The sequence below is a fragment of the Rana temporaria genome, chromosome 5, assembly GCF_905171775.1.
Source record: "Rana temporaria chromosome 5, aRanTem1.1, whole genome shotgun sequence".
NCBI lineage: Eukaryota > Metazoa > Chordata > Amphibia > Anura > Ranidae > Rana > Rana temporaria.
Genome location: NC_053493.1, coordinates 346,158,977 through 346,182,642, shown reverse-complemented (window position 1 = coordinate 346,182,642; position 23,666 = coordinate 346,158,977).

The following is a 23,666-nucleotide window of genomic DNA, read 5'->3' as shown; positions in this document are numbered from 1 at the left end:
CTAATTGTGTCTGGTACAATGCTGATTTTATAAAGGAAATATAATTCTCTAAGGGGGGGAAGGGTGGTGAATAAATCTTGGGACATGTATTGCAGCAGTACTGTATATATACATATATATATATATATATATATGAAAAATCTTGAGAATGCAAACTCTCTAGAAATAAAATACATGTATATGTGGTTGTATACAGTATATGCATTTAATGCATACATTGGCACTCAGAGGTTTGGCATCACCCACAATTTTTTTTTTTATTCAAATATAAGACAAAACGCTTCTGTTAACAGCTTGCCGACCAGCCGCCGTTGTTTTACGGCGGCAGGTCGGCTCCCCTGCGTGAGAGCACGTAGCTATACGTCAGCTCTCGCGCAGGCCACTAGGGGCGCGTGCCCCCGGCTCTCCCCCGACTCCCGTGCGCGTGCCTGGCGGGCGCGATCGCCGCCGGGCACACGCGATCGCTCGTTAAAGAGCGAGGAGCGGGAGCTGTGTGTGTGTAAACACACACAGCTCCCGGTCCTGTCAGGGGGAGAAATGCCTGACCGTCTGTTCATACAACGTATGAACAAAAGATCAGTCATTTCCCCTAGTGAGGCCACCCCCCCTACAGTTAGAACACACCCAGGGAACATACTTAACCCCTTCCCCGCCCCCTAGTGTTAACCCCTTCACTGCCAGTGGCATTTTTATAGTAATCCAATGCATTTTTATAGCACTGATCGCTATAAAAATGCCAATGGTCCCAAAAATGTGTCAAAAGTGTCCGAAGTGTCCGCCATAATGTCGCAGTACCGAAAAAAAATCGCTGATCGCTGCCATTACTAGTAAAAAAAATATTAATAAAAATGCCATAAAAATACCCCCTATTTTATAAACGCTATAACTTTTGCGCAAACCAATCAATAAACGTTTATTGCGATTTTTTTAATGAAAACTATGTAAAAGAATACATATCGGCCTAAATTGAGGAAAAAAAATGTTTTTTTTTATATATTTTTGGGGGATATTTATTATAGCAAAAAGTAAAAAATATTATTTTTTTTCAAAATTGGCACTCGATTTTTGTTTATAGCGCAAAAACTAAAAAACCGCAGAGGTGAGCAAATACCACCAAAAGAAAGCTCTATTTGTGGGGAAAAAAGGACGCCAATTTTGTTTGGGAGCCACGTTGCACGACTGCGCAATTGTCAGTTAAATCGACGCAGTGCCGAATCGCAAAAAGTACTCTGGTCTTTGGGCAGCAATATGGTCCGGGGGGTAAGTGGTTAATCAAAGAATCCTGCACTTTGGTATTTTAGCTGGCAGAGGAAAGCATGCTGCAATAAGCAATTCTAATAAATATATTATTATACTGTACACACACTATGGGGGTTATTTACTAAAGGCAAATCCACTTTGCACTACAAGTGCAAACTACAAGTGCAAAGTGCACTTGAAATTGCACTGAAAGTGTACTCAGGAGAGTATAGTCGCTGTAAATCTGAGGGGAAGATCTGAAATGAGGGGAAGCTCTGCTGATTTTATTTTCCAATCATGTGCAAGCTAAAATACTGTTTTTTATTTTCCTTTCATGTCACCCTCAGATCTACAGGGACTGCACTTCCAAGTGCACTTTCAGTGCAATTTCAAGTGCATTTTGCACTAATAGTGCAAAGTGGATTTACATTTAGTAAATAACCTCCTATATCACCAAAAGTATTGGGACGCCTGCCTTTACAAAAACATGAACTTTAATGGCATCCCAGTCTTGGTCCATAGGGTTCAATATTGAGTTGGCCCACCCTTTGCAGCTATAACAGCATCAACTCTTCTGGGAAAGCTGTCCACAAGGTTTAGGAGGATGTCTATGGAAATGTTTGACCATTCTTCCAGAAGTGCATTTGTGAGGTCAGGCCTATGGGGGCGCACATTGCAGCGAACGGTGGTGCGGTGTGTCAGTCTGACACACCGTTACACCGATCTCGGAGGCTCTTTACCACGTGATCAACCGTGTCCAATCACGGCTGATCACGATATAAATAGGAAGAGCCATTGATCGGCTTTTCCTCACTTGCGTTTGACAGACGCAAGTAGAAGAGAGTCGATCGGCAGCTCTCCTGAAAGGAGGGGGGTCTGCGCTGATTGTTTACCAGTGCTGCCCCCTGTGGATGTCCACACTGGACCACCAGGGATGCCGCCAGGACCACCAGGAAAGCCCCCATCATGTGGATGGCCAGGTACGTCCCCATGGCCACAAGGATTGCCACAACATGCTAAATATATGCCAATCAGTGCCAGCAAATGGGCACTGACTGGCACCATTATGGATGCCTGCCAGATCAGTGATGCCCATCAATGCCACCCATCAGTGTCATCAGTGCCACCTATCGGCCCCCTTCCGTGCCCATCAGTGCCACCTATCAGTGCCACCCATAAGTACACATCAGTGCCACCTATGAGTGCCCAGATCAGTGCCAGATCAGTGATGCCCATCAATGCCACCCATCAGTGTCATCAGTGCCACCTATCAGTCCCCTTCCGTGCCCATCCGTGCCACCTATCAGTGCCACCCATAAGTACACATCAGTGCCACCTATGAGTGCCCATCTGTGCCGCCTATGAGTGCCCATCAGTGCTGCATACCAGTGCCACATATCAATGCCCTTCAGTGCCGCATATCAGTGCCCATCAATTTTATAACAGAAACAAAGAAAAACATTTTTTTTTGCTCAAAAAATAAAAACCCCAGCAGTGATCAAATACCACCAAAAAGAAAGCTCTATTTGTGGGAACAAAATTATAAAAAAAAAATTGGGTACAGTGTAGCATGTAGCAAAAAACAGCATTTTAGCTTGCACAATATTCATTCAAATTGCGACAGCGCTGAAAGCTAAAAATTGGCTTGGGCAGGAAGGGGGTGTGAGTGCCTGGTATTGAAGTGGTTAAGCAAATTTTAGCTAGTTCTAACACTGGTCCCCCCTCATATGTCTCCAAATGGGAACTAGACCTTATATATGGTTCGCCACTAAGCCCTGGTTCACATTAATGCGATTTGGCAGCGTCCGAATAGATGCGACGCCGCATTTATGGCGCCACACCGATTCCCAAAAGTAGTTTCTGTATTACTTTTGGCGATTTGGGAGTGCGTTTTCATTTGACCTCTGCACATCGCCTGCGAAGTCGGGACTGAGTTCAGCTGAACTCGCACAATTTAATTCCCGCAGTCAGCGTGCACCTGGGCTAAGTCTGCGTCTTCTAATGTTTTTGCTGTGGAAACTAACTTTAAGGCACAAACCCCTTGGTATTTGGTTCCCACTAGAATATGGAAATATGCTTCTGATTTCCCTGGAACTTGTTTTCGCAGCTGGTTGGAGTCTGGCACTCAGCTTCATATTTGGTGGGATTGCCCAAAATGAAATAAACTACCTATAATTGTACTCTTGATGCTAACACTTAAACAGTTCAGATTTAGGTAGCCTCGGACAGATTAAATCATAAGTCAGCTTTGTATACCTCGCAGAATTTATTTTTAAAGTTTATTAGATTTAATGCAACTAAACCTACAGAATTCATTTGTATGGCTTGTAGAAGTACTAGTATTGCTTATGTCCGATGGCTGTTATAAAGTGCTTTAGTGCCATCTAGTGGGCATACAAAATCATAGCAACTTTCAAAAATTTCTAGGAGTAAGTGAAACTGACTATTCAAATCAATTCTCATGTTAACTGATAGTTAAAACAATCAGTCATTGGCAGTTCATAATTTACAGGGAGTTGTATTTGCATGTTGGTTGCACTATGTGCAGTGGGCAGTTGTACTGACAGGTGCTATATATAACATAAAAAGGGGAATCTAAATATGTTTGCAAAAACTGTGTATTAAAACAGACAGATGGTTGTCATATTAAGGGTACCACAAATAAAAGTGCCACAAAGAGGTTGCCTATGTGAACCCACATTTACATTTCCTTGATTGCATGTTGCCTTTAACCACTTCTATACCAGGCACTTACGCACCTTCCTGCCCAAGCCAATTTTTAGCTTTCAGCGCTGTTGCACTTTGAATGACAATTGCGCGATCATACAACACTGTACCCAAACTATTTTTTTATCATTTTGTTCCCACAAATAGAGCTTTCTTTTGGTGGTATTTGATCACCTCTGCGATTTTTTCTTTTTGTGCAACAACTAAAAAAAGACAGAACATTTTGAAAAACATTACGTTTTTATTTTTTTCTGTTAATTTTTTTGGTAAATAAGTAAGTTTTCTACTTCGATTACGGGCACCGATGAGGTGGAACTGATGGGCACCGATGAGGTGGCACTGATGGGCACTGGTGAGGTGGCCCTGATGGGCACCGGTGAGGCGGCACTATTGGACACTGATAGGCGGCACTGATAGGCAGCGCTGGTATGCAGCACTCATGGGCACTCATAGGCGGCACTGATGGGCACTCAGGTGGCACTGATAGGCGGCACTGATGGGAACTCATAGGCGGCACTGGGCACTCATAGGCGGCACAGATGGGCACTCATGGGCAGCACAGATGGGCACTCATGGGCGGCACTGATGGGTACTGATAGGTGGGCACTGGGCATGGATGGGCACTGAGGGGTGGCACTGATGGAGCACTGATGGACACTGAGGGGTGGCACTGATGGACACTGAGGGGTCTATGCTGCCAGTCAGTGCCCATTGGCATCTATTATTATTTTTATTTTAGCCAGAGGTGCGGGGGAGCCGAAGCCGAACAGATCCGATTGGATCTGCTTCGGAAATACTCAGAAAAACTCGGAAATACTCCATTCCCAAGCCTTTCTGAGGTTTTCCGAGTAGAGCCGAGCTGTCCCTGAGCCTTTCTGAGTATTTCCCAGGCTCTACAGCGCCCCCCACCTCTGTACCACATGCGGTATTGCATGCCATAGAAGTCAATGCAGAACAAATTATTTTAGTTTCCATTGACTTCTATGGGGAAACCCACTTTGATATGCGAGTGCTTTGGATTGCGAGCATTCTCCTGGAATGGATTATGTTCGTAATCCAGGGTTCCACTGTACTCTCCTTAGTATTAAAGTATATGTGAACCATAATGATCAATTTATTTTATTTGCTCCCCTTTGGTCTGTTAAATAATATACCTATAAAAGTAATTTGTTCAATCTGTTTGAAAAGTATAATAAAACAACAGTAGTTTCTGCCAGAAATCCAGTGAGCCCCTAACATCATGTAGTGACGTAGTTAGAAAAAAAAAGACAAAAGTCTATCCAGTTCAACCAATAGAAAAGCTCCAAATCCAGAACCCTGTACCCGCAGCTCACCCAGAGGAAGGCACAAGTCTTCAAAGCAGGACCCCATTTTTGCCAGCAGAGGAAATAGATTTTTTTGATCTCCTAAGACAAAAACTTTCTAAAACAAAGGGCCAGTTTACTATCCATCAGACTTCAGGGGCCGAATCGGGGCTTGTGGGAGGAGAACATTCCTAGCGTTAGTAAACAATGCCATTAGCCTGGTGATTGGTGGGAGGAAAACAATTAGGGTGCCTGTGATCAGATGAATAGCACCCCCCATCATTGGTATTATATTGAAGAATAGTGCAGCTCAGTTGTTGGTATCAGGGAGAAGAATAGTACCATATTATTGATATTAGTGGTAGGAATAGTACCCCATCATTAGTATCAGTAGGAGGAATAGTGCCCCATTAGTGGTATCAGTAGGAGGAATAGTACCCCATCATTGGTGTCGGTGGAAGGAATAGTGACCCATCATTGGTATCAGTGGAAGGAATAGTGACCCATCATTGGTATTAGTAGGGGAATGGTGCTCTATCATTGATATCAGTGAGAAGAGTAGTGCCCCATCATTGGTATCAGTGGAAGGAATAGTGCCCGAGAATTGATATCAGTGGGAGGAATAGTGCCCCATCATTGATATCAGTGGGAGGAATAGTGCCCCATCATTGATATCAGTGTGAGAAATAGTGCCCCATCATTGATATCAGTGGGAGGAATAGTGCCCCATCATTGATACCAGTGTGAGAAATAGTGCCCCATCATTGATATCAGTGGGAGGAATAATGCCCCATCATTGGTATCAGTGGGAGGAATAGTGCCCCATCATTGATATCAGTGTAAGGAATAGTGCCCCATCATTGATATTAGTTAGAGGAATACTGCCCCATCATTGGTTTCAGTGGGAAGAATAGTGCCCCAACATTGGTATCAGTGGGAGGAATAGTACCCCATCATTGATATCAGTGGGAGGAATAGTGTCCCATCATCAGTATTAGTTGGGGTAATAGTGCCCCATTGTTGGTATCAGTGGAAAGAATAGTGCATGCATCATTGTTGTCAGCAGCCGGAATTATGGCCCACTCGTTGTGTCCAGTGGGAGAAATAATATCTTGTAGCAGTGGGATAAATAGTGTCCCATCATTGGTATCAGTGATAGGAATAGTGCCCCATCAGTGGTGTCAGTAGGCGGAATCGTGCCCCATCATTAGTATCAGTGGGAGGAATAGTGGCTGAATTATGACAAGCAAAGGGCCTCAGTTTGGAGAGCACTGCCCTAGGGCAATCAGATATTCCTGGACCAACAATCTCTGATATTACCTATAAATGTCAATATTCAGTTATATTTTGTGCATTTAAGGAATGCATCAGGCTCCTTTTTAAAATAATGTATTGAGCCGACCAAAACTAGTTTTGGAGGGAGTCTATTCCAAAATCTTACAGCTCTTACTGTGAAAAAGCCTTTCCGCATGTGAAGGTTAAGAGGTAGACAAATACCAGCAGTAGTTCTGCTGACTTCCATCATCCAATCACGTGCAAGCAAAAATGCTGTTTGTTTTATTCTCCTTGCACATGATTGGGTATTCTTTGCAAAGTGAAGCTCATTTACTAAGCTCTGGAGTGACTGCTCTTGCAGAGGGGCAACTCCAGTCTAAATCTATTGTCCTCCAGAAGTCTAGAGTCCTCCTTGTCCTTTGTAATGAATAACTCGGCACCAAGTTCACTATATGGGTCATTTACTATATGTATTTATACATGGTGATCATATCCACCCCTAACCACTTCTCAGCCACGCTATAGACAAAAGACGTCTACATCGCGACGCTCAATTGCCAGGAAGACGTCCCTGGTAGTCCTCATGTTTACTAGTTCCCTGCGCATGCCGAGGGCGCACATCTGGGAAAATCTGTGCCTGGCAAGTGACGCGGGTTGCCGATGCGCGTGCCTGACGCTGCGATGTCCGCCAGGTACCCGCGATCGGCATTTCCAGAGCCAGGGACATGGATCTGTGTGTGTGATCCACGTCCTGTCAGGGAGAGTAGACCGGTGGTGTGTCCCTTCTACATAGGGACACCGATCGGTCACCTCCCCCCGTCAGTCCCCTCCCCCCACAGTAAGAATCACTCCCAGGGAACACATTTAACCCCTTGATCGCCCCCTAGTGTTAACCCCTTCCCTGCCAGTCACATTTATACAGTAATCAGTGCATTTTTATAGCACTGTTTGCTGTATAAATGTGAATGGTCCCAAAATAGTGTCAAAAGTTTCCGATCTGTCTGCCGCAATAACGCAGTCCTGACAAAAATAACCGCTATTACTAGTAAAAAAAAAAAGTCATAATTCTATCCCCTATTTTGTAGATATTATAACTTTTGCGCAAACCAATCACTATACGCTTATTGTGATTTTTTTTTTTACCAAAAATATGTAGAAGAATACGTATCGGCCTAAACTAAAAAAAAAAATTAGTATTTTAAAAAAAAATGGGATATTTATTATAACAAAAATTAAAAAATATTGGCCCGGATTCAGAGAGCAGTTACGACGGCGTATCTCCGGATACGCCGTTGTATCTCTGAGTTGCGGCGTCGTATCTATGCGATTCATAGAATCAGTTACACATAGATTTCCCTAAGATCTGACCGGCGTAAGTCTCTTACACCGTCGTATCTTAGGCTGCATATTTACGCTGGCCGCTAGGTGGCGCTTCCGTAGATTTCAGCGAGGAATATGCAAATTAGGTAGATACACCGATTCACAAACGTACGTCCGCCCGGCGCATTTTTTTTACATCGTTTACGTTAAGCTTTTTTCCGGCGTAAAGTTACCCCTGGGTCTATGAGGCGCAGCCAATGTTAAGTATGGCCGTCATTCCCGCGTCGAAATTTGAATTTTTTTTTTTTTTATTTCTAAAGTGTATTTTGTGCGTGTACTCGAGAGAGGAGCCGGACTGCAGGAGTTGGGAGTAGGCAGGCCTCCCCCAGAGGCAATCTGACACCTTTCTCCATGCCCCGGGTGGCAATGGCGGGTGTGTGAGGGGGGTCCTCCCACACAGCCCGCCCTACCTGCTCCGCTTTGAAGCCCAACGGGGCAGAGGGACTCCCTATAAGGGAGTGAGAGGATTAGCCCGCTCAACCAGCCCCATTAGTCCTTCGCCTCTCTTTTAGAGACCGTGTGGTCAAAGTGCGTGTGTTAACCCAATTTAGAGTGCGTGTGTAGGTGTGGTGGTTTTTGTGGGAGGGGGGTGGGCGTACTAAGCACAGGCTTACCTTGCATAGCACACCCACCAGGAGCCGGGCTGAGACCACCAAACTCAATTCACATGAAGCCGAGACCGGGATCCGAACCCCTAGCTGCAGAGGTGAATGGCTTGTCAGCGCAGTGCCAATCGCGTTGAGCCACCGCAGCTCCCTCGAAATTTGAATTTTTTACGTCGTTTGCGTAAGTCGTTTGCGAATAGGGCTGGACGTAATTTACAATCACGTCGAAAGCATGACGATTTGCCGACGTCATTTGGAGCATGCGCACTGGGATATGTCCACAGACGGCGCATGCGCCGTTCGTTAAAAACGCCAAAAACGTGGGGTCACTACTATTTTACATAGTACACGCCCCCAACCAGTCTATTTTGAATTAGGCGGGCTTATGCCGGCCCAGTTACACTGCGCCGCCGTAAGTTTAAGCGCAAGTTCTATGTGAATACACAACTTGCTGCTCAAACTTATGGCGGCGTAGTGTATCTGAGCTACGCTACGCCCGCCCAAAGATAGGCGATTCTACCTGAATCTGGCCCACTGTGTTTTTTTTTCAAATAGTCGCTATTTTTTGGTTTATAGAGCAAGAAATAAAAACCACAGAAGTGATCAAATACCACCAATAGAAAGCTCTATTTGTGGGAAAAACAGGACGTCAATTTTGTTTGGGAGCCACGTCGCACGACCGCGTAATTGTCATTCAGAGTGCGATAGTGCTGAAAGCGGAAAATTGGCCTGGGCAGGAAGGGGGTGAAAATGCCCGGGAATTGAAGCGGTTAATATCCCCCCTTAGTCACCTCTTCTCAAGAAAGAATCCATTCACTTTAGCTAATCTTTCCTCATAGCTGAGCTCCTCGATGTCCATCCATGTCTCAAGCCAATGCCTTTTACACCACTAAAATCCCAAGTAGTTCTATTAGCCATGCTCATTTCACTACTGTGGACTACAGAACACCTCTCTCTTAGGTTAGGAAAGGAGAGATGTTCTGTAGTCCAAATCAGGAGCGAGCAGCTTAGGGTGACAATGCTGCCCCTCCACAGATACAGTGCAGTGAGTGTGCACCCCGTGACAGGAAGTATGTTACTGGCAGGATCACCAGGTAAGAATAGAAAACTACTGCAGTCAGTACATCTAGGGAATAAATCTGCAATATATTACATTTTCATTTTTGGGTTTGGATGCACTTTAAGGAAAACTTCTTTACTAAAAATGCAAACCTCAGAAGCTGATTAGAACTAGCGAAAGAATGACAAAGGTCACTCCAATTACAGGAAGGTGTCTGGTTATGGAAAGGTTTAATGAGATGGATCCAAGGACTGAGGTCACCCCCTCGATATATAGGATTATTAGATCACCATACCAGCATTATTGTATATTAGGTTGAAGTCTGACATAAGTAGCCGATACCAGTGTGTTCATTTAATGAGGGCACTGGGGACCAGGATGATGTCACAAAATGCTGCAATTTCTTTTATTGCCGATAAGAAGTGACATTATGTACGGCGGTGCCGTGCTGGAGATGCTTAATGAGACCTCTTATTTCACAATTACTGCAAAGAACTGTATGTACTATTACATGGGATACTGTGGACAAATCAATGCATTGCTCACATGTAACACCACTAGGGATGAGCTTCGTATTCGAGTCGAACTCATGTTCGACTCGAACATCGTATGTTCGATCGTTTGTCGAAATACGAACAAAACGGGTCGTTCGCGCCAAATTCGAGTTACGTTTCACAGACCACAATTCACTGCGGCATCGCTGGCTGATGATTACCCAAGCATGCACTATGACCCGCATGCTTGGCCAATCACAGCTTGCAAAAAACAGAGAGCCATAATTGGCCAAAGCCAGGTGATCAAATACCACCAAAAGAAAGCTCTATTTGTGGGGAAAAAAGGACGCCAATTTTGTTTGGGAGCCACGTCGCAGGACCGCGCAATTGTCTGTTAAAGCGACGCAGTCCCGAACTGTAAAAACCCCTTGGGTCTTTAGGCAGCAATATGGTCCGGGCTTAAGTGGTTAAAAGGCTTCTGTTATCAATGACATTACATGAACAAGATAATATGGAAGTTGGGGTGTAATATTAAGAAGGTGAAAAGGGAAATTTGTGATTGGGGACGAGCTCAGAGTTTTTGACTAATCAGAAGTTCGGATCTAAACTTTTGGGACATTAGGGAGGAATTTCCATAATTTGCAAACTCTTACTCCTCTAATCAGGCGCACAGCTTTGGCCGAAGATGCTTACAATGTAAACTGCAGCCCACACATTATAAAATGAGGCATACCTAGCAACCCCTTGTCAGGATGTTGGAGTTGTGTGATTTAAGCCTCGTACACACAATCAGATTATTGGATGAATATTTGTCTGTTTTTTGTTGCAAGCTAGTCTCATATCGAAAGTGAAGAGTGTGACGGGAGTCACTTTGGACGGAGGGCTTGTGGAACACAGCTTACCCTGGAGAGCTCTGGAAACTCCTTGTCCAGTTCCCCCGGCCCCTCCTATGTGTAAGGGTCTATTAGGGACACAGGGTGACCGAGAACCCCAGTCGGGTTTGCCTAACCCGACTCGCCGTACAACCACACCAGACACAGCATTTCCTTTACCACGTTATCCTCGATTCTGTATGTGTGGTTTGTGATGAAAGAAGGAAGAGGCACTTTCACTTGGGACTGTAAAACCCCGTACACACGACCGGAATTTCCGATGGAAAAAGTCAGACAGAGTTTTTCCATCGGAAATTCCGACCGTGTGTATGCCCCATCGGAAATTCCGTTGAATTCCATCGGAGTTTAGATAGAGAACATGTTCTATTTTACTCCGATGGAATTTCGTCGGAATTACGATGTAATTTTGGTCAGACAAAGGTTCGATTGTGTGTACGGGCCTTTACTAGACTAGGCTATACCTTTACTAGATCGTTTGAGGTGTAGCTGTATCCCATTGTTCTATTGTTTGCGTCTGCCTTGGGAGCAACTTATTATGGGATGTATATGTCTATGTGGATTAGCTGTAAAGGGGGGGGGGAGATTTCTCCAGCAGCCCCTCCCAAAAATGGTCTACTATTATAAAGTTAAATACACCTGTGTCATGCTACTGGTGAAGGGAAAGTTTCCCCGCCCAGAGTCATTATGCAAAGAAGGGGGGGTTGTCATCTGAGTGTATATCTCTGTACCTGTGTTCAAATAAACAGCTCTTATTCTGGTTTACCCCAGGTGATGCCTAGTTCTTTGGGTAACTTAGCCAGATCCACTGGTCTCATGTTCCAGAGCTTGGGAAGCGAAATACTGACAGATGCACTCAAGTAGAATGTGGGATTTTCCGTTACAAAGAGGTTACTCAACACAAGAAAATACTAATTCGGAAGTGATGTAATGTATTGAATTGTCTTGTATGTACTCTTTCGTTTCCGAGCATGCGTAGTTTTGCGCTTACGTTTTTTTCCGGATGATACGGCACTCCGCCTCCAGGATACGGCACTGTGACATTGTACCCAAACTAAATTTCTGTCCTTTTTTTCTCCACAAAAAGAGCATTCTGTTGGTGGTATTAGATCACTTCTGCAGTTTTTATTTTTTGCGCTATAAACGGAAAAAAAGACTGACAATTTTGAAAAAAAAAATTCTATTGTTTATGTTCTGCTATAATACATATCCAAAAACAAAAAATATATATATATATATATATATATATATATAAAAAGTGTATTCATCAGTTTAGGGCAATATGTATTTTGCTACATATTTTTGGTAAACAAAAAAAAGCATTAAGTGTACATTGATTGGTTTGTGCAAAAGTATTAGCGTCTACAAAATAGGGAAAGCTTTTGGAATGTTAATTATTTTTTATTGTTTTTAATGGTAATGGCGGCGATCTGCGATTTTTTTGTGGGACTGCGACATTATGGCAGACACATCTGACCCTAAGTGACACTTTTTGAGGACCAGTGACAGCAATACAGGGATCATTGCTAAAAAAAGGCACTGATCAATGTATAAATGACACTCGCAGGGAAGGGGGTTAACACTAGGGGGTGATCAAGGGGATTACTGTTCCTGATCACTAGGAACAGCAGATCTCCATGTTGTCCTCTGTCAAAATGGGGATCCAGCTTGTTTACTATCGTGGGTGGCCAGTGGACATCGAGTCCGCCATACCTGCACGCGCGCTCCTCACACTATCACATGCACAGGCCACTTTGCTCTTATTGAGGGGGTTAAGAAAAACCCTAGGCCAGCCATACACAGTTTGAATCTTGGCTGGTTCAACAGGAACCGGCTAAGATTGAAACCGTTAATGGGCAGTCTGAATGTACCAAGTTGATCAATCGATCAACTTGGGTACAACCAGCCTGCTAAAGCCGCTAGCGATAATCACGGTCTTCTCCCGGTAGTGACGGCTTCTCCCACCCCCTACTGGGAGAAGGCAATTGCTTAGCAGGAGGGATTCCCTTGTCAACACTGTGTTGATGGGGGAATCAAATAAATGTCTTTCCTGCAACCATTGCATTGTCTATGGCCTGCCTTAGACAAATGAGTGGCTGTGGATACAGTATAATTGGATTTTGCCAAAGCGTTTCACACAGTTCCCCACACGCGGCTAATGTGTAAATTAAAGTCTACAGGTTTGGAAAATTCAGCTTGTAAATGGATAGAAAACTGGCTAAAATACTGAATTCAGAGAGTAGTGAATAATGATTCATATTCTGAATGGTCTAAAGCTGGTGTCCTGTTGAGAAATGCCCCCTATCGAAAAATACCTGTCCGGAACTACGCATGCGCAGAACGGAGCCTCAGAACAGCTGAGTTTAAGATAAGCTGTTGTCTCGCGTTGCCGAGGCACTTTCATGTAGGAGAGGGGCGGATATGTACATGAAGGGGGCGGATATTTCAATGATGGGCAGTGCTGGGGGCGGAATTTTTATCGATGGCCAAACAAATCTGCTAAAGAAATCTTTATCTAATATAGAAAAAGCCGCCCTTCAATTGGCTAAACACGCTCAATAGCATACTGTCGGTCTCATAGGTCGGCTCCATGCAATGTTAGAATTTTTTTTTAGGGTGAACCCCCGCTTTAATCGCCTCTTTTTAGGAGAAAATTAATTCAGTTCATCTAATCATTCCTCATAGTTGAGCTCCTCCATGCCTCTTATCCGTTTGGTTGCCCTTCTCTGCACTTTCTCCACTTCCCCGATATCCTTTTTGTGAACTGTTGCCCAAAACGGAACTACAAATTCTAGATACGTTCCTACTAATGAGTTGTACAGGGGCAAAATGGTGTCCCGGACAAAAAAAATAAAATTAAAAGCCATCAGCTACACATACTGCAGCTGCTGGATTTTAATAATAGGACACTTACCTGTCATAGAGTCCAGCGATGTCGGCACTGCTGCCGCCACCATTACGGATAAGGGAACCGGCATTGTAGCCTTTCGGCTTCACGCCGGAAACTCTACTGCGCATTTACAAGGCCCTGCTCCTCTCTCCTATTGGCCCGTCAGCTGGGGGAGGAGAAGGGAGCCCCTGCGGTGACTTCATGGACCACGGCCCGGACTCCTGGAAGTGGGAAAGGATACCTGTCAAAGACAGGTATGCTGTCCCCCCTCCCCCTGAAAGGTGACAATTGTGGCAGGGGTGGAGGAATCAGATGAGTGGAAGTTCCGCTTTAGCAATTAGTTAGAGACATGGCTCCATGCCAAACCAGCTACAAACCAAAAAATTCCAGAAAAAAGGGTAAATATAAAAATACTCAAGCAAACTATAGGTGGAGTGGGGGCTATAAAACCAAATTATAAATACCCCCCCCCTACATGGTACAGAGTATAAAAAATAAAAATAGTTAAAATATAATCAAATTAAACAAAATATTTTTATATGCACATACTCCCTCTAGTGCAGTGGTTCTCAACCTGGAGGTCGGGACCCCCTCGGGGGTCAAATGATGATTTGCCAGGGGTCACCGAATCCTGGGCTGTTCCCGCACCACTCTCCCAACTTTTTTGTGGCTGCCCAGCAGGGCTGTCCCTGGAGCCTGTGGCCGCCCAACTGGGCTGTTCCTGGAGCCCACGGCCACCCACTCAGCCTCTTCACAGCTGCACATTCAGTTCACGGCATGGCTGGGGGGCAGAGACTAGAGGTAAGTTGACTGGTGAGGGATGTGAAGTGGGAGGGGCTAGAGGAGACCTAATTTCAGCATGGGTGAACAAAATAAATTGGGATAGAGGGAGATACAAGGGAAACAAAAGAGAACAAAGAGAGTGGTACATCCTAAAACTTACCATATGAGGTTTAAATACTGTATGAGTGGAGGGGACTCGGGGAGGGCCACACTACGAAAATAATTTTACTTTTAAGGGTCCCCACAACTTGGGAAATTTTATCAAGGGGTCACGGCACTACAGTAGTAAGGTTGAGAACCACTGCTCTAGTGGTATAATAAAATATCATTAGAAACATAAATATGGAAAGATGGTAAAGCAGCAATATGTATTCAAATGGCAGCCAGTTATACTAAATAGACATGTGCAGACTGGAATATTTTGTTTTGTTTTTTCGTTTTCGTTTGGAAAATAAATGTATTTAGTTACTCCCGAAAATCATTTTGATTTATTTCGTTTTTCGTTGGGGAATAGCTTTCGTCCGAAAATCCAATAATACTTGGTTTCTGCCGAATGGTCAAAAGAATATTCGACGGAACGTCGAATCTTCACGTTGAATTGTACATTTCCGTTCGAATATTCCGCCTACAAGAATTCTAATGTTGTATGACTAGTAATAATGTCGAATCTATTCTCTATAATGTCGAATCTATTTTCTCATAAATCGAAATCTATTCTCTGTAATGTCGAATCTATTATTTCTATAGTGTCGAATCTTTTCTCTATAATGTCGGATCTTTTCTCTATGATGTTGAATCTTTTCCCTATAATGTCGAATCTCTCTATATCGAATTTTTACCGCAACGAAAACGAAAATAAAGCATTTTTTATGTCGGATCTTTCGGTTTTCGTTTTTTGCTCTTTCGTTATCGTTTGTTAAAACGATAACGAAAAAAAAAGATTTTCGGACGAAAATGCATTCTAACGAAAACAAATGCACATGTCTAATACTAAATACAAAAAGATTTGCGGGGAAAGAACCCACTCAGTTGTTCAAATATAATGGGCAAACCGCAGTTATCTCATACAAAAAAAAACGTTATTATTGTAAGGATGAAAATTATTTTGCATTTATGTATTAGGTCTACCAATTGAGCAAGTGCTATGTATATATGTTTAAAATGCATGTATGATATAAATGTGAAACGCACAGAAATGGCCATATATGTGTTTCACACTATTTGCAGTTGAGATTTACACATCGATTTAATTGACTGTGATCATTACAAAGTGGCGACACCGGGCCATGGAAGGACTCATCGTAGTCTTGAAAAAACGGTGTTGGGAACGTCATGACGTCCTGACGAAGCTCACATGACGTGAGCCATACGATAACTGCCAAACCAGATACAAACCCAAAAATTCCAGAAAAAAGAGTAAATATAAAAATACTCAAGCAAACTATAGGTGGAGTGGGGGCTATAAAACCAAATTATAAATACCCCCCCCCCCTATATGGTACAGAGTATAAAAAATAAAAATAAAGTTAAAATATAATCAAGCAAAATATTTTTATATGCACATACTCATAGTGGTATAATAAAATATCATTAGAAACATAAATATGGAAAGATGGTAAAGCAGCAATATGGCCCGGATTCACAAAGCACTTGCGCCGACGTATCTCAAGATACGCCGTCGTAAGGACAAATGTGCGCCGTCGTATCTATGCGCCGACCCACAAACTAAGATAAGCCTAAAAATAGGCTTCATTCGAACGACGTAACTTGACGTAACTTGCCTATGCCGGCATATCGTGGGCGCATATTTACGCTGGACGCATGTGGCGCTCCCATTGATTTTCTATTCAAGTATGGAAATGAGGGAGATACGTCGATTCACGAACGTACGTGCGCCCGGCTCATGCTATACGCGGTTTGCGTAAGTCGTACGTCCGGCGTAAAGTTATTCCCCATAAAGGAGGTGTAACTCAGCAGCAGACATGCAAAGGTCTGCACCAGGGAACTCAAGCTGTCGTATTTTACGTTGTTTATGTTGGACGTGAATATGGCTGGGCGTAGGTTACGTTCACGCCGTAGGCAGTGATTCGTCGTATCTTAGGGAGTAGATCCGACGTGATTCTGCACATGCGCACTGGGATGCGTCCACGGGACGGCGCATGCGCCGTTCATTATACGTATCTGTCTGAGACTCAGCCCATCATTTGCATGGGGTCACGCCTCATTTGCATGGCTCACGCCCACTTCCACATACGCCTAGGAAACCCAGCGCTTGTAGTGCAAAGTGTCCTTTCGTAAATAACCCCCTATGTGTTTATTTTAATTTTGTATTGCTGTGAACATAAAAAAATGGGCATTGTCTATAATTTCTGGGGAGGTTGCCTCTGCAAGAAATTATATTTTAGTTGGCAGACCTGTCATTTTTCAGTATTGAAATTAAAAAGTATTTTTAATGATATAAGAAACCAAATGCTTCTATGGGAATTATGTATGTTATAATTTTATCTTTTATCTTTTAGAAAGTGACATTTTCCTCTAATAAAAATATTTATTTTATGTAAATGTGTGAGGCTCAAATTTGAGGGTTTGAAGTCACTTGTCAGCTTAATTTTTTAAATAGTGGTGATGATCAAATATGCATGGAGGCTTGGTCTCTCCTTTACTTATTTCACAAAGTCAATTCAATTTGCTTCCAATGGCAATACCCTGTTTGCTTGTGTCTGTGACCGAATGTTATTGAGATTTTCCAGGCCAGTGGAAAAATCCTGGAAGTCACATGTCCCTTAATATTCAGGCAATGTCTATTCTTGATGTTTCAGAAAATGCCTGAATGTGTGCCATAACCTTGTCATCTATTATACAAGGCCTTTTGTATAAAAGCTATAAACACATTTATTGCTTTCTAAAGGAATCAGATCATAAATGCTTCTCACATAATCAGTATCAATTAAATATACAGAATAAAGTTGCATATTGCCCTCAAAGGTTCTCTTCTATTCAATTCATAGTATGACTTGTAGTAGACGTTCAGAAATGTTGAAGAGGCTTTGCTGCTTATTGAAGTAACTTCCTCAATTTTAAAGAACTAAAAGAACATATTTTAATGCTCTAGTTAAAGTGTTTGTTACCCTAAAGAAAAAAGAAACCCTGTTTCTTTAAAGCATGTTATACAGCACAGTTCTTGTGCTGTGTAATTTGGCCCCCTGTATCACCTGAAATACCTGGCTGATCCTGCATGGTTATGCCCTCCCCCTGTAAACTGACCACAGTTTATCATAGCTGCTGAGCCCTGACACCGTGGTCAGTTTACGTGCCTCTGTCATCCGCAGCACTCCTCTCTGCTCTCTACATCCTCTTCCCCCTCCCTCCCTGCCTGTCTGCTCTGCATCAAGTGCCTGCCCCCCTCCCCTCCTGCTGCTAAGATAACTTTGAATATCTTATCTAATCCTCCTTGTTTACTACCGACAGGTGCTCCTGTCTCTGTGTTTTATGAAAAAAGTGCAGACTAAACCTGATGTTAGAGTGCTGCCTGGCACTCATGTGACCGGCCACCTGTCTCCTCCTCTCGCCCTGACTGACTTCAGTAGGGGAATCTCGACCCCGCCCACTTCAGCTGTCATACGGGGAGAGGAGAGAGCCTGCCGGTCATTTGAGTGCCAAGCGGCTCTGTGAAATCAGGTATAGCCGGCATTTTTTTTAATAAAACAGACAGAAACATCTGTCATAAACAAGGAGGATTTGAGAAGAAGTTAGCAGAGTGGGTTAACAACCACTTTTACTCCAAAGTGGTGAAAATACTCTTATAAAGCATAATTTACATAAAGAAAATCTCTCTATGCACTATTTTGCAGAGCACCCATATGCACACCATCCTTAGATATAGTTACAGGCCTCTTTAACTAAATTTTCTACAGCTCCCCGGGTCCCCGGATATGCCCAGTTCCTCAGCTTCCCTCCATCAGAAGCTCAGGGAGTCCACACCTGAAGAAGTGGAGGTAATTTGGCAAGTGATATGCAGACAGATGAGAGGCCCTCCACTGTCAGAACTGGTATGCAGGCATTCTCTGAAAGACCCAGCTATCATTAGAAGTCCCTCCTCAATTGCTACCAGAATACTCCAGTTCCAGTGGATTGATCTTTTGTCCTTGGGCCTTGGATGCCTCTAGCTGTTCACCTGTGTTACAGAAGCCACCCTGGAACTCAGTAGCGAAGGTAGTGAATCTCTACTCTTTGTTGTTAAAGAGTCTTTTAATGGTTTATTTGCTAAAGCTAGAGAGTGCAAAATCAGATTCACATCTGCATAGAAACCAATCAGCTTCCAGGTTTTCTTGCCAAAGCTTAATTGAACAAGCTGGAGTTACAGTGGGCGACTGCGATATTGTGTTTTTAGCACGACAGCATCACGCTGATTCTCGGCGACATGGTGCCGACATCTCGCACTCGCTGAAATAGACAATGCACATTCCAGCGAGCGCGTCATAGAAGCGACGGGAGATCCGGGGTCTGCGGGCGGAAGGCTTATTGGAATCTGGGAGCCCGCTCAAATAAGGGGGCCCCCAGATACCGGCTCCCCACCCTAAGTGAATGGATATGGGGTACACCGTACCCCTACCTATTCACCTGGAGGCAAAGTGTTAAAGTAAATAAACACACAACACATGGTTTTTAAAATAATTTATTAGTCTGCTCCGGAGGCCCCCCTGTCTTCTTTTGCTCTTTAAGCAGGGGGGGCTTCTTCTTCACCGCCGTCTGGATCTCTTCAGCTCTCCGGGGGGGGGGGGGGCTTCTTCTTCCGCTGTCCGGGGGGTCTCCTCCGCTCTCCTTCTGCTCTCCAGGGGTCTTCTCCGCTCTCCAGGAGTCTTCTTCTATTTTCGGCGGCCAGTCCGCTCTTCTGTGACGTCATCTTCTTCACTTTTCTTCTGCCTTCTCCCGATGTTGACCCGACGCCTCTCCTCGCTGCAATGACGGGTGCGCGGCTTGAATCCGACTTATATAGGCCTCACAGTCCCATCATGCTCCGGTACCTACCCACGTGGGTGTTTATTTACTTTAACACTTTGCCCCCAGGTGAATGGGTAGGGGTACGATGTACCCCATATCCATTCACTTAGGGTGGGGGGCCGGTATCTGGGGGCCCCCTTATTTGAGGGGGCTCCCAGATTCCGATAAGTCCCCCACCCGCAGACCCCGACAACCAACGGCCAGGGTTGTCGGGAAGAGGCCCTGTCCTTATCAACATGGGGATAGGGTGCTCTGGGGTGGGGGGGCCCGCAGTGTGCCCGACCCCCCCATGTTGAGGGCATGCAGCCTGGTACGGCTCAGGAGGAGGGGGGCCGCTCGCTCGTCCCCACTCCTTTCCTGGCCGGCCGGGTAGCGTGCTTTGGATACGGGTCTAGTATGGATTGTAGGGGGACCCCCTACGTCGGTTTTTCGGCATAGGGGGGTCTCCCTACAACCCATACCAGACCTAAGGGCCTGGTATGCTCCTGGGGGGGGGGAACCATGCCGGTTTTTTATTTAAAAATTGGCGTGGAGTTCTCCCTCTCAGGAATGCATACCAAATGCCGACGCTAGAATTGGCGGGAATCCAAGTCGGATCTCCCGTCGCTTCTATGACGGCTTTGTCTCCATCGCGGCTGGCCAGCTCGGCGCTGGCTCCCGCGATGGGGCTCGTAGGTGGTCAATCTCGCCGAGAAAGGAAGCGAGATTGACACAATATCGCGGTCACCCACTGTAGAAGCTGATTGGTTTATGTGCAGCTTTAGTAAATAAAGCCCATAGAGACTATGTTATGCGACTACATGTTACCCTGACTGAGTCACAGAAACACTGCTGTGAAGAGTTAATGACTTTGTAGTGTATGCATGTTTTTGTTATCCTGACCCTGTTTTGCTATATTGCTTGTAACTTTGCATCTATTTAGTAAACTGCAAGTTAGGCCTCGTACACACAACCGAGAATCTCGTCGTAAAAGAAACATCGTTTTCCTCGACGAGTTTCTTGTCAGGCTTGTCGAGAATCTTGTCGTTCTCAAACGCAGTGACGTACAACACGTACAACGACACTATAAAGGGGGAGTTCTATTCCATTGGAGCCACCCTTTGGGCTGCTTTTGCTAATCTCGTGTTGCCGCATGTTAGTAAAAGTTTTGTAAGTGACGATTTGCGCTTTTCAGTCTTTGTGCTTTCAGATCGTTTTCTGCTGTTCAGTTTGTGCTTGTGGGTTCATATCTTGTCTTTCAGGGCGTGTGGTCAGGTTGTATTTTTTTTACAGTGCGTTCCTGTCCGCTCGTTTCTGTTTTTTAGGTCGTTCTTCATAGGACTTGCTGTTCTTCAGTGCTGCCTTCTATTTATTTTATTTATAAACTTTACCAGAATAAATGGTCATTTTGTTTTACAGTTCACTTGCCTATGTGTTTTAAATCAACCCAAAAATTTAGCTTGTGAGTAGGCAGGTTAACGTTCAAAAAAATACAAAAGGTCTAATTATAAAGGGACAGATCAGATAAGACCAAACAATGTTACAATGGTGGTAACTTGACACAACAAAAATAAATCATGGAGATGACTAGAAATTAAATAATAATTAAATATAATTAAAAATCTGTATTTAAAAAAATAATAATCTGGCTATATAAATTATTCAAAAATATTCATGAGATCAGCATGAAAAATGTTACAAAAAGTTAGTCAGAACTCTGTGTGAATATCAGCAGCAAAAGAAGATCATTATTGTTCATTTTTGGACCATTCTAAAGATGATTTAAATGCGCAGCATTTAAACGATGCAATAATTTTTGCAGCGTGACGAATGTGCTATCTCCATTACGAACGCTACTTTTACCGAAGGTGCGCTACCGCCTCATACTTTAGTCTGAGCATGTGCGGGTTTCTAAGCATACACACAAACGTGTTTCTCGTCGTAAACCAGCCCGAAAAGAAACACGACGAGGAAATTGAGACTCCCAACGAGAAAAAAGCGAACTTGTTCTCTTTTTTTTTCGTTGAGATTCACAACAGTTTTCTGGACAAAAAACATACACACGACCGTTTTCCTCGGCAAAAAAGCTCTGCCACCAAGTTTCTTGATGGATTTTGTCGAGGAAAACGGTCGTGTGTACGAGGCCTTACAGTTATTCCCTGACTGCTCATTCTCCTGATCATGTTTCATATTAACCTAACTCTAATGTAATTTCTCTTAAGCAATTCATTACTTCACTGATATGAATCAGGCAAAATGCTTTGCTCTGATGATCTAGTTGGAGCTCTTCCTCCTGGCTGCACAGATATGTTAAAGGCAGGGGCGGACTGACAACTCATGGGGCCCCCGGGCAATAGAAGTTTATGGGGCCCCTCTGGCTTACAGATGGCCACCACGCCAGGAGGCAGTGCAGAGGCAGGGCAGCTAAAATCTTGGGATCTTCACATTAAAAGCATGTCAGTTTCAGACATATCAGGGACAGATCTAAAAAAAACACAGATTTTTACATACTGTCCCTCGTTTTACTGAGCCTGGCAACCCTGATGGGGCCCCCTAGTGGCAAGGGGCCCTCGGGCAGTGCCCGAGTGACTCAATGGTCAGTCCGCCCCTGGTTAAAGGGGTTGTAAAGGTTTGTTTTTTATTTTCTAAATAGGTTCCTTTAAGCTAGTGCATTGTTGGGTCACTTACCTTTTCCTTCGATTTCCCTTCTAAATGTTTTTTTTCTTTGTCTGAAATTTTCACTTGCTGTTCCTCCTCTGTAAGCTTGCCCCATCATCCGAGCCGTTCTGGCTGGGGGTTAGTCAGTGTGCTCGCCCCCTCCCTTGGGACTACATCCCGGCAGGAAAAACGCTGTGTGGATTATGTTAGTACACAGAGCATGTACAGTTCTTTATTGAAATACAACACACATGTCAGGGAAGAATTCAGAGAAGACCTGGCAAATATGTCAATATCTAATATGGCTGCGCACATTTGCACATGTGCATTGCTGGATTGTCTTCAGACCTCCCATGTTCCTGTGCCTTGTGTATCCTAATACAAGAAGGGCAGCACAGTGGTGCAGTGAGTAGCACTTTCGCTTGGCAGCAAAAGGGTCACTGGTTCGAATCCCGACCACGACACCATCTGCCTGGAGTTTGCATGTTCTCCCTGTGCCTGCGTGGGTTTCCTTTGGGTACTCCGGTTTCCTCCCACACTCCAAAGACATGCTGGTAGGTCACTGGTTCGAATCCCGATCACGACACCATCTGCCTGGAGTTTGCATGTTCTCCCTGTGCCTGCGTGGGTTTCCTCCGGGTACTCTGGTTTCCTCCCACACTCCAAAGACATGCTGGTAGGTAAATTGGATCTTGTCCAAAATTGGCCCAGTATATATATGTATATCTGTGTGTATGACTGTGTGTCCCAGCATGTCGAAATCCTACGGGATAAAATGACCGCACCAGCCAAGCAGACTCTGGCTGGAAAAAGCGCCCAGAGGCGATTCAGTTCGCATGAGTTGCGCTATACAAGTCATTCATTCATTCATTCAAGAAAAAACTGCGCTAACCAAAAAATTAATCAAAAGGTGTGAAAAAAACAGAAGGCTGCAATTATGTGGTACAAACACAAATACAAATGGAAAAAATAAAACTGCGCCAACTATTATATATACTCAGCAACAAGGCTGGTATAAATATGAGAGTGTGAACAAAGTCCAAATAAGTGTTGAGTATTAAATGGACGCCTTAAATGGTTAGGATCAGGACGGACAACACCCAGGTGATCTTGATATCCATGGAAACCATCACCACATGGAGAGCAGCTTAACAGATCGCAGATAAAGACAGCAATGTACGATAATCCAACATCGAATAAACCCAGGGTATTTCAAAGCCACAGTAGGTTATCATCATATCATGGAAGCTCAGATCCGTATCATGCAATCGATCCGTGGGTCATACAGTAAATGTAATTGAAAGAAACCGGACCATAGCGTAATAATGTTTAAAAAGCAGGTTTAATAAGTATAAAATCTTACTCACAGACATCCGTGAAA